The sequence below is a fragment of the Indicator indicator genome, chromosome 2 (assembly GCF_027791375.1).
Source record: "Indicator indicator isolate 239-I01 chromosome 2, UM_Iind_1.1, whole genome shotgun sequence".
Taxonomy (NCBI): domain Eukaryota; kingdom Metazoa; phylum Chordata; class Aves; order Piciformes; family Indicatoridae; genus Indicator; species Indicator indicator.
In genome coordinates, this window is record NC_072011.1 from 41,567,403 (window position 1) to 41,579,490 (window position 12,088).

A 12,088-nucleotide genomic window follows, 5' to 3' on the forward strand; every position below is an offset into this window, starting at 1 on the left:
TAGGAAGGCTCTAAGCACCTTGTCCCAGGGAACACACTCCAGTGCTCTAAGTCTTGGGTTTGGAAGTAGTTTTGTTTTCTTTTTGAGGTGGTATTCTCTTCCCATCTCTGTGCCTGAATTGCCAGAGGAGCAGAGTTAAAGTCTCTTCAGCTCCCTAGGCTGTGCTTTTGCCCAACTGTGAGACTAAAACCCCTGACCTTTGGCAATGTTTGGCATTTTGGCACAGACTAAAATCTGCCTGTTTACAAATTGTAAGAGCTTGGCAAACAAGCCCTGCCCCTGCTGAGATATTGCAAACACCTGGCTCTCACAGCAGTGTAGCCCCTCCTGCTCTTACCTGTGCTCACTCCCTGGGAAAGGGCAGATCTCTGCAGAGGCTATACACTGAAGTCCCTTTGTTCCCAAAGAATTTTTCCATCATCTCTGCCACATAACACAGAGACACAATTCCCCCAGAAACATGCTGCAACACCTCTGCACCTGGACACCACTTCCTGTTCCTTGTGGGACCAGAGATGAGGATTCCCCCAGGAGGCATGGTAGGATGGGTCATTCTGGCTCAACCAGGGCCTTTCCTAAGGATCAGTAAGGCTCCCTGAGGAATAAGAACTCTGCTCTTCTCTATCACTGCAGTCAGTACCACTGAACAGGGACACTGCACTTTTCATCCCAGCCCATTCAGAGGTGGGATGATGCAAGAGCCCTCTGCACAGGGAGGGGATATTCCCACTGTGCTGTGAATTCCCACTGTGAATCTGTACTGCTGGGAAAATTGATGTACTAAGTGAAGCAACGACCTACCTAGAATTGACCACAGGACAGCAAACCCAGGAGTCTCAAGAGCAGGCCAGGCACTGCCTTCCTGATAAAAGGGGAAAAGCTCCTTCACAGGGAAGCATAAACCCTGACAGAGCTGTAGCAAACCTTTGGCTCCTGCTTCCTTTGCCCAGGTTCTTCCCACTCTCTGCAGCAGCAGCACACAGTGGAGTGGTGCACCTGTGCTGAAATCCTCTGGTCGCAGTAGACTTGAAGCCCAGAAGGCTCCTGGAAGTCTGTCTCAAGTAGCTAAAGTCAGCATTGGGTAGTTGCAGCTCCTGAGTCTGGAGCTGAGCCCTCAAGTAGCTGTTTCTGGTTTCTGCACATGGTGTCTCTGTGATGAGGCACAACCAGCCCACTTTCCTCATCTATGGCTGGCTCCCCAAGAGGAATCCACAGGGCTGGGAAAGGTCAACCTGGCTGAACTAACTGCCCTTGGATGGGATTTACTGGGCAAGGAACAGCTTGCATCAGGCAAGCTGAGAGACAGAGCAGCAGCTTTCAGTTCCTTGTGTGTATTCTTTCTTCTTAAGTTATGTTTGGTGGGAGCCAAGTGTAGGGCCCTGACAGGGCTTTTGAGGAGAACAACAAGGGGAGGAAATTAAGCCAGCCAGACACCAGGAACACAACAAAACAAAGGTTAGGCACAGGAGGGAAGTGGAAGAGCACACATATGAGCTATGGACCTTCCTGCCTGTGCTCTCATGCTCATGCTTTTGTTCCCCTGGTCTGCAGAACCGTGGCCACTTGGCCTAAGCAGGCTCAGCTTGGGAGCGCAGCTGGAAAGAATGGGACGCTGGCTACCAGCTGCTCTGGAACCCTGCATGGAGCCAGACTGCAGTTCTTCCCCATGGGAATTCCCATCTGCTCCTCAGTGTTTCATGCTTTGGGGCATCCCTTGCCCCTCTCCTTGGCAGTTTGCCTGGGCTGCATTCCCGGTCCTTGTGGGAGCAGGGTGGCAATTGCTTACACCCGCAGAGAATGACAGGCAAGCATATTTTGGACCCAGTTGCCTGCTCAGGGGCTTTTGCAAAGCCTTGTAGTGAAACAGGACCCTGTCCTGCCAGCCCACGTTTCTGTGGTGGGCAGATGTTGTTCCTCCCTCACCCCCCTTCTTCACCCAGCCCTGCCACCGCAACAAATGGGGTCCGGGGGCTGAGAAGCAGTATCACTTACAGGGAACATGTGTTTGGCCTGGAAGGAGGGGGCATTTAAATGGGCAGGTGGGGTTTTGTTGTTGTTGTCCCTTGCTCTAGAGCTGCTCCTGCCATTTGGGACAGTGGCAGGTCCACGTGGGAGAGGCTGAGCAGTACAGGCTCCTCTGGAAGAAAGAGCTGAACAGTTCCCGGAGCGGGAAGGATCCCAAGCAGGGTAAGAATGACATGGGGAAGAGGTGGGGAGCAGAGTGGTCCCCTTCAGTGCTTCTCCCCGAGCAACCTCCCGCTCCCAGAGGTGTGCGGACACCTCGAGCACCATGCTCGGGTCAGAAGATCCGAAGCGTGAGGAGCTCCTGGGCACCACACGATCCGCCAATGCACCTCAGCGGGGGGTCGGAGGGTCCTGACGGTGCTCCCACAGGCTCGGGGGGCAGCATGCCCGCCCCGCCGCTGGCCGCCCCGCTGCTGGCCGCCCTGCTCGCCCGTCTGCTGCCGCTGGCCCGCCAGCGCCTCCTGCCGCCGCTCCGACGCCTGGGCCGCCGACTACGCTCCCGGGAGAGCCGTCAGGCCCTGCTCACCTGCCTGCTCTGCCTCCTCAACCTGCGCAAGAAGGTGGACGACTGAAGCCGGCCGGGGAAGGGAGCGGAGAGGGCACGGCTAGGGAACGGCTAGGGAACGGCTAGGGCACCAAGACTCTCTGCCACCTCCCCTGCCCGCCGCGGGAGGAGGGACCCGGGCAGGGGAGGGGACGCGCCCCGGCGGGGGCGGGAGGGTCCGCCCAGGCAGCCGAAGCCCGGGCGGCTGCCTGCTTCTCGCCGCTCCGGCCATGGGAGCCGGACCGCTGCCCCCTGCCCCGCTGCCCCCCGCCACGGGGCCGCCCCGCTGAGCGCCTCCGCGGGAAGGGGCGGCCCCGCCGCCGCCGCCCGCCCTGGGGAAGGAGCCGGCGCCGCCCGGGCGGTCTCCATCACCCGCGCTCTCGGGAGGCGGGGGCCCCGCGCTGACGCTGCGCCCCACGGTACCTGGGCCGGGGCCCCTGGTTGTCCCTCGGCGCGCCGGTGGCGGCGGGAGGGCGAGGATGTCGGGCAGCACGGCGAGGAAGGTGCAGCCCTTCACCATCAGCACTAAGCTCTCGCTGCCCAAGTATGCCGCCGATTTCTCCGGGGACGCCTGCCCTGGTATCGCTCTCGCCTCTGCTCTGGACAGTCACCGCGGCCTCCGCCGCAGCCTCAACGAGCGTATCTCCCTCTACCTGGCTCAAGCCCGGGACAACCCCGCCGCCCCCGAGGGCTATCCCCGCAACCCCAACGACGATGGAGGGACCGACGAGGAGCAGCTTAACCGCAACTCTCTTGCCCGCTCCATTAAGAAGATCACGCTGTCCAATTGGCATGGGGAGGCTGGCGTGGGGGATGCAAGGGGACCTGGGGACCTTGCAGAAACCGGCGATCAGAGGAACCACAACAACAATAACAGTAGGCCAGGGAAAACTCAGTTCAAGGTAAGTGCTTCCCGTCCCTTGCACCCTGTTTTCTCCCAGTCTTCCCTGCAGTTCCCCGTTCCTGACGAGGCAGCGTTTGGGCAGGGGATCCCTGCTGTCTTTTCCCCGCGCCCTCCAGGCAGCACTCGCTACAGGGCTACTGGAGCAGCTGCTTTTCCTCCCGACTCCCCCCACGCACTCCTCTGTACCGTCAGTCTGGAGGGCAGGAGGTCTTTGCAGGTTTGCCTGGCGCTAAAATAAGCCAGAAAAGCTTTGCCCCAGAAACCGGCTGTGGAAGCTTCGGCTTTCGGGATGCCTACGAGGATGCACTTACGTGTGGGGAGCTGGGAACTTGCTCTTCCGTTTACCGGAGGAGAAACCGAGGCCGGGAGAAGGGAAGTGACTCATGAAGGGCCACACAGACAGACAGAGCTGGGCCAGAGGCTAGGAGCAGGACCTAGGGCTCCCGGCACCCTACCCTCCAAGTCTGAGCGCTGGCAGGCATAAAAGTCTGAGTGCATCAGTGCCGGCGCTCAGCAGACCCCCTGTGTGGCTGGGATGGGGCGGAAGGCAGCTCGGAGATCTCGCTGTTCCTGGCAAGAGAAGGCAGGAACTCCTTGGGATCTAACCCTGACCCGCAACAGCTGGTTTCCCGGCGGGATAGCCGCTAGAGAGAGCCTCGCAGTCCACTGCCAAACTCTCGTCCTCATTGCCAATAAAGGCCAGGCACGGCCTTGCCAGGGCTGCCGCTTCCTCCGCGCTCGGGCAGCTCCGCGCTGGGCGGCCGGAGCCTGCGCAGCCCGAGGGGCATCGTCGGAATGAGGGGTCCCCTCTTTCTTATGAGGGCTAGGCACGGTCGTTTGGTGTGGGGCTCTTGGGAGGCTGCTAGGATCGGCCCCTCCTGCCTGTCCGGCCTGGGGGGATGGGGCGGGGGGGTAGAGATGGAACTAGGGAGGGGAGGAGGCTGCAAAGTGGAGCTTTGGGAGGGAGAGGGAGAGCCAGGACGCTGAAGGCGGCGTGCGTTAGGCAGGAAGGTAGCCAGAGGAGAGAAGGGAACACCGTCCCCCGGGCAGGACACGTTAGGGCTTTCTCAAGTGGGGCCACAGGCTCTGCCCGTTTCCTGTCCTGTAGGGGTGAGGGAGTCCTCCTTCACCTGCACAGTGCAGCCCAGGAGGCTGGCCCCGCTCGTCTTGCTCATGGGAAATCACTGGCACCTACACTTTTATGGGAACGTGGCAAGCGTGTGTGCTGCGTTAATTTTGCTTTTAACAGGGGAAAGAAGCGTTCACGAATGAAGCAGCTGAGGCTGCTGTACTCACTTCATGTGCAACTTTGCTCACATTGTGAAGCCTGGGGTCCTGGTGGGAAGCAGTTGGCATGGCACCTTATGGATGCTAGGGAAAGCACTACTGCTTCTCCCAGCCTTCGGGTGCTGCGAGAGTTTGTTATTTTGCTGGAGTGAGGACCCAACTCCAACCAGAGGGACTTGGGGCTGGTGGCGCAGTCCCAGTGGAACTGCTCTGTGGGAAGGATGAAGTCATCCTTATGCCAGCAGTCCTGTTTTCCTGCAGCTGATGGATCATGAGATGGGGACTTTAAATAAAGCTCCCGTGTCACCTGCAGGCACGTTTCCCAGGGCTAAGCCCAGGGGTGGGGAGGACAGGGGGTGACAGACTTGCAGGCTGCAGTCAGTATGGGACACTGCTGCCTAGAAGAGAAGCTTCCTAGGCTATTATGCCTTATAAACAGTTTCCTGCTTTACCTGGGTTGATTCCTCCTTGGACACTGTCCCCACTTTGAAGTGGTCTGAGTGGCGGTGGTCTGGGTCTGTCTGTGGCTGATTCACCACCCCATTTTCTATGGTCTCACAGGAGGGGGTGTCAGAGCAGTACACGTTGCCTACCACTTTGTGTTGCCTTGTCCATACCTTGTCCAGCTGTTGACAAGGTGGCCCAGGGGTGGGAATGGAAGGAGGTCCCTAAATTGGCCTGTTATATCTGACAGCCCAAGAAAGGATCCATCTGTAGAGTATGAGAATGGCTGCCCTTGTGCGTGATCCAATCTCATGCACCTCTCCTCCTGGGGCTGGGTTCCGCTAAGGATAAGGTAATGTGGATTTCATCCTGGACCTCCTCCCTGTGCTTGGCTACAGCACCTGGACTTCCTTTCTCCTGCTGCCATTCCTCACCCCATCCCTTGGGAGCCCTTCCCTGTGAGCCAGCCACACCTTCAACTCTCGCCTCCAACCTAGGCAGTTGGAGGGACTGGCAGCTGAGGTGACTGAGGTTCTGGCTGGTGGAGTTAATATCCTCCTAGGACCTTGTGCCTCTGCTTTGCTGTCCTGAAGGAGGGCAGGGTCTCTCAACTTGAGTATCCTTAGATGACCAGAGGCCAGTGGTGTACACTGAATGGATTTCTGCTGATTTTGGAGTCATTTGGAGGGGAAAATACGAGATGCATGCGTGACTTACAATGGAGAAAGTGCTGAGCAAAGCAAGCATAAGGATTCTTGCCTCTTGCTCAATACATGGCAGGAGCTGCCGATGGTGGCTCAGAGGTGCCTGGCCTGGATACGTGAGGAGGGATTTGCAAGAGCTTGGCCAAGCAGCGTTTGGGTACTGCCAGCAGCCTCCTCTGGTCCAGGGGGAAGCGGGTGCATGCTCCTCCATCCCTTTGCCTGCTGGGATGGTCAAATGCTTCCAGGCTTACAGCTATGCCTTCTTCTAGGTCTTCCTCAGAAAGGATGTGGATGTGGAGAATGAGCAACAGGAGGCTGGGAATCCCCAGGCCAGTAGTTTCTGCTCTGCGGTGGAGAGAGGTTCCCCTTTCTATGTGGTATGTTCCCTTGCCCTCTCTGTTTAGGAGGATCTGACCCAGGAGCACAGTGTGGGGCTGAGAAAACAGGGGCAGCTGGTGGTCTACCTGGGCATGATTGGAGCCTTGCCACTTTAAATGAGTGAGCTAGCATGCCAGGGCACAGGGTTAGGGTGCAAAGCCCAGAGGTTTTATCACCTCTAAGGGAGCCAGATTGCAGACTCATCCATCCCTGGCCATGTCAAGAGGCTGAAGACCCCAGAGTTTCAGGAGGGCCTAAGAATCTGTGTTGCTATTTTAAAAAGAAAAAAGAAAAAGAAAGAGGAGACAGAGGATTTCTGTAGTTGTTGTGGTTAGGCAGAAAGGCCTTGAGAAGCAACTCCCATGCTGTCAGCAGTGCGGCACATGCCAGAGTGCTTAGAGAGCTTGAAACAGTTGCCTGAACCCCACTGCTCTGCAGGCTTATGGGAAATTGTACCCTGGTGGGTTAGGGGTGCCTGTGATCCTTCAGGGCAGCTGTCATCCAGCCCCTTTGGGATGCCCTTAGGCTTAGTCCCAGGAGCAATTTCTGCTTGGTGAGAGGAAGCAGTGAACCCTGCACCTTCAGGTTTCTCCTGAAGATGCTCAGGCTCCTGTTTGCCACCACTTAGTATGTGGTCAGGTGCCCATCCCTGGGCAGCAGGTTAGGAAACAAGTGCCTGGCTGGCTGTGCTGTCCCCTTGGCTCTGTGCAGCTGCACCAGGGGCTGAACTTGGAGAGGGGCCAGCTCCTTCACTGACCTTTGATGGCTGACCTTTGCTGTCACCCCTGGTGGAGAGTTTTGTCAGCATGGACCACCTGCGAGGCTGAGTCCTGGGGGAGATGCTGAGTTTTCTGCCCCTCTGCCACTACTTGCTTGGAATGACGGTCTCCAAGTTCCCCCGAAGGACTGCTGGGCTGATTTCATTGAGGACCTGCCTTGTGGTCCCCCTATTCCTTGCAGGGACACAAAGCCTTAGGCTGTAGAGGCAGCAAGTGCCACATCCACCTCCAGAGTAGGCACAGGGCCCAGCCCAGGTGTTGGGTGACATCCAGCCATTCTGGAGTGACTTAGGGATGAGAGACATCCTGGCAACCCTGGTCTTGTTAGAGGAGAGCTATGCCTTGGCATTGCTGGGAGAGAACCCCAAATGTGTCGGTGAAGGAGAGGGAATGGGGATGAGGCAGGCTGACATACTTTATTTGGGTTTCTGAAACACTCTTGGGAGGTGATGGGAAGGGCTCCCTGGGGTGGCACACTGACCCCTCACCTCTGCCTGCCCCAGCTGGCAGGACCCCTGGCATCATCACCTCGGAAAGAGAGCCCCAAAAGCAAGGAGCCCACCGCAGCACCAAGATGCAGTAGGCAAAGCAGCGCAGGAGCAGCCCCTTTCCTCGACCCCAGCCCTCTGGTAGCCCAGTTCAACCGGGAGATGCTGCAGGTTAGGCTAACCAAATTGCCAGCCCAAAGCTCTTCACGGGGAGCGCTGCGGGGGCCACAAGCAGCCTTTCATGTGAGCTATGGGGTGGGGTGCACGGCAGGGAGGGCTGAACTCCTGGCCCCGAGCGAAGCAATGGTTGTGGCATGAGATCATGTTTGGCTGCCTCTCCCTGGCTGTCGGCCCCAGGGAGAGGGGGTCAGCCCGCACCGGGGCCCTGCTTCCTCCCCACATACGCATGCTCCTCTCATCTCTCATCCTTCTCCTCCCAGCCCATGTCCCTCCCCAGCAGCGTGGGAATGGGGATGGCATGGGCTGACTGCTTCCATGCCATTCTGGGGAGGGTGCATGGGTACTTGCACTGGAGAGCAAGGAGAAGAGGTGCTTCGTGCAGGGATATCTCACCCAGACACTCCACTCATCTTCCTATCTCCATCACTGCTGATGCCATCCTCAGTCTATTTGCTGGCTTCTTGGCACTTGGAGCAATGGAGTCGTCAGTTGAAAAGGTCACCTCTGGTCCCTGTTGCAGCTTTGGAGGGGTTTGGGCTTGGGTCCCTGAAACTGCATCCTTGGGGCTCTGGCAAAGGTGCCTGGCCATGTGGATCTTCCCACATTGCAGGCAGAGGGCTGGGTGCGAGGCAAGCTGCGGGACCTGAAGGACGGCTGCAACCTTCAGGACTGGGAGGAGGTGGGTCAGACCTTGCAGCGGGACATGAAGGATTTTGAGAACACGCTGATAAAGCTCAACCAGGTGAGGTTGGGTGGCATCATGGCTCCCATTCCCTGAAGCACCCAGGTTCTCCACAGTGGAGGGTCTCTGGGAGCCCCTGACATTGAATGGGACCCTGGGCCCCACAGATGGGTGAGCAGCTGATGTGGCAGGCAAGCCCCAGTGCTGAGACAGTGCAGAGGCAGCTGCTTGCCCTGCGGGATCAGTGGCAGCTCCTGAAGCAGACAGCCACCAGCCAGAGCAAAGCTCTAGGGGGTCTGCGGAGCCTGCAGGACTTCAACAAGAAGGCTGAACAGCTGGAGGCATGGATCAGACACCAGGTATGGAATGCTGGGAGCACGGTCTGGGGAGGGGGACAGGCTGGCTGTCCTACCACCTTCTCATACCTTCCTCTGGCCCAGGAGAAGAAGCCCTCTGTGGCAGCCCTCCTGCAGGAAAGCCTGGACAAGATCCAGCTTACTCGCCGCATCCTTGACTTGAAGCAGGTGAGAGGCTGCTGCAGGCTGCCAGTGTACTGGGGACCCCAAACCCCATGGGACTGGGGCCTGGCACAGGTCCCTGAGGTGTGATGCTGATGTCTGTCTCCTTGGTTGGACCAGGAGGAGCAGCAGTTCCAGAGTCTGCACAAGGAGCTGAACAGCTTGGCTCAGAAGCTAGAGAAACAAGGCAAAAGTGAGAGCCGGAGCATTTCAGCCCGGCGCAAGCACCTCAACAAAACGTGAGTGGAGGATGCATGGGCTGAGTCCAGCACCAGAAGCCAACAGGCTGGGAAGTGGGACACTAAACCTCCCACCTGCTTCCCCTTGGCCCAGCTCTGCAGAGGTCCCAGGGTGGGCACATGCTACCCTTCCACCTCTCTGTTTCCACTCACACAGGTGGCTGAGGCTGCAAGGGACCCTGAAGGAGCACCATGAGGCTCTGCAGCTGGCCCTGGAGGTGGCTGCCTTCCTCCAGCAAGCAGATACCCTACTCAGGGCTATCCATGCCAAGGTACCAGCACTGAAGTCAGGGTCAGCCTGTTGTGGGGCTGTTGCATGGTGAGAGCAAAACTAGGCAGGCAGCACCTTGTTCTCACTCACTGTGTGGGGGCTGCTCTAATCCTAGCACCCTGAGTGTGGGCCTTGGGGAGAGAGCTAGGGAATGAAGCCTGGTGTAAGAAGGGGAGCCGAGGCAAGAAGTGCAGCTTTGCAGTGTCCCTTTCTGCTGGAGTGGAGAGTGGGGCCCTGTGATCCTCTGCTGCTGACTAGAGCTTCTTCTTCTTACAGCAGAGGAGTGTCTGTGGCGTAGGGAAGCCAGGGGAGGGTGAGCCATGCCGGGATCGGGATGTCAGAGACATAGCCAGCCAGGTGATGGTAAGTGCAAGGCTCTGTCTTGTCCTCTGAGCCCTGGGGAGCATCCCAACTGAATGAAGATGTGTACCTTCTCAGGTCAGCACTGGCACCAGCAAGGCTGGGGGCTCAGTGGGCACCACATGGGCTGTGCAGGGCTGTGTGATGCCCCCTGGGTGCAGTAGGGGACTGAGCTTGTCATCTGCTACCTCTCATGCCCCACAGGGTTGCCATCACACACTCAGACCGTGTCTGCAGTGACTCATCCCTTGTCAGCCCTGTCATTGCTCCCTGGCTGCTCTCTCTCCTCCAGATGCTGGATGTGACCGTGTCCCAGCTCCTGAGTCTGCAGCCCAGCCTGGCAGCCCGAGTCACCCCCAAGCACCGAGATGTCAAGGAGAGTTGGGTGCAGCTCCAGCAGGTGCTGAGGTAAGGCACAGCCCAGCTTGAGCCCTAATGCTGGAGGTAGAGGCTTGGAGAAAGACCTGGATTAGCATCTGTCAGACTCTCTGAGGCATGATCTCCACTTAAAGTCACTCTTTTCTCCATCCTCTGCTCCCCTGTGCCTCCCTCGTGCTTCTTTCCCAGGTCAGAGAAGGCTCCAGCACTGGTGAGCAGTTCTCCAGCAGGCAAAGCAGTGGCTCTGGGTGCAGAGCCACAAGGAGACAATAGTGGTTGTGGAGCTGTGGGAGAGGAATCAAAAGGCAAATGGACAAGAGACCTCAGAAACACAGTAAGCACTGCCTTTCTCTGGTCATCTCTGGTGCCTCTGCCTCAAGAAGACAGGGAAGCTTGTGAGAAAGGGGTTTGGGAGTTGAGCAGAACCCAAGCTGTTCACATCTGTGACCTGGCCCCACTGTTTACTGGAGGTGATAAGTGCTGGGCCTGGGGCAAAGCAATGCATAATTTGAGCTGGCAAAGGAGGAATGGGAACCTTTGTGCCATAGGTCTTGAAGGATGTGCCAGGGAAGATGGTGGAGAACAGGACAGGGGAGAAGGGCAGCCTTGGCTCCACAACATCAGGACAGCCCCCTCACAGTGGGGACAGCAAAAGGTACTGACTTGTGGAGATGGCTGTGGGGAGTGGGATGGATTCAGAGGGCATGGGGGGGCCTTGTGTGCAAGAGAGACCTAGCAGTCCTGACTGTCCCACTCTTTGCAGGCAAAAGAGAGAGACAGAAGCTGAATGGAGGACACCGCAGCCAGAGGTGCAGGTGCATGACATCTGTCAAGCAGTGAACACAGTAATGTCTCCCCAAGAGCCTCCTTTGCTCTCAGCCTGGCCAGGGGAACCAGTGTCAAAGGGACCTTTTCCCTGACCCACTCTTGCTGCTCATGGACATGCATGCTTGTGCATTCATGCCCATCCCTGATGTGGGTACTAATGCACCATGTCTTCCCTGCTCCTCAGCCAACTGTGCCCCTGCACAAGGACAGCATGGGTCCCAGAGTACTTCCGTGTCCAGTGGGGGATGTGGAGAGCCTGGAGGCAGCACGGACACTGCAGGAGCCCCTGGATCGCAGCTCCAGTGCCAGGGCTGTGCTCTTGGTGAGTCCCCTTAGGAGGGAGAGAAGGTACAGCAGGCAGGGCCTGTCCTAACAGCCCACCCTGTCTCCTAGAAGGGCCCAGTGCCAGGGGGGGCCCCAGGAAACCCACAGGTGGAGGCCATGCTGCGGGAGCTGGGAGAGCTGTGGGAGGACCTGCAGAGGAAGCACCAAGAGAATGGCGCCGTGCTGCGGGAAATTGATAAGGTACAGTGAGGCAGGACTGGGATGGGCACAGGGTCATACCCCACATGGCTGTTTGCTGAGAACTAGGCAAGCAAGGCTGGTGTCTGTGGTGATCAGAGCTGCAGCTTTAGCACCTGCATCTCTGGCTGGCCTTGTGCTGCTGGTGGCCCAGCTATCCACAGAGGTGTGGCAGCATGGCTTCTTCCTGCCCACCTCAGAGCCAGGCTGATGGGCTCCGTGCTTTTCCCACAGGCACTGAGGCTGGTGGGGGAGCTGGATAAGGCTGAGCGGTGGCTGCAGGCTGTGGCTGGATCGCTTTCGGAGCCAGCCACCATGAGGAGCCCAGTGGAGCTGCGCAGGGACCTGGAAGAGACAGGCCAGCTGGAGAAGCAGCTCTTGCTGTGCGGCCTCGGGCTCCGGGCACTGCGGGAGGAGGTGGTGGGTGAGCCACCCTCTGAGCCAGAGGCGGCAAGGAAGATGCAGAGGAAGGTGGAGATGGTGGAGGATAAGTGAGTCCTGGAGGAAGATTCCTCCTCTCTGGTCCCTGAGGTGGGTGGGGAGGAGGATGCTCACCC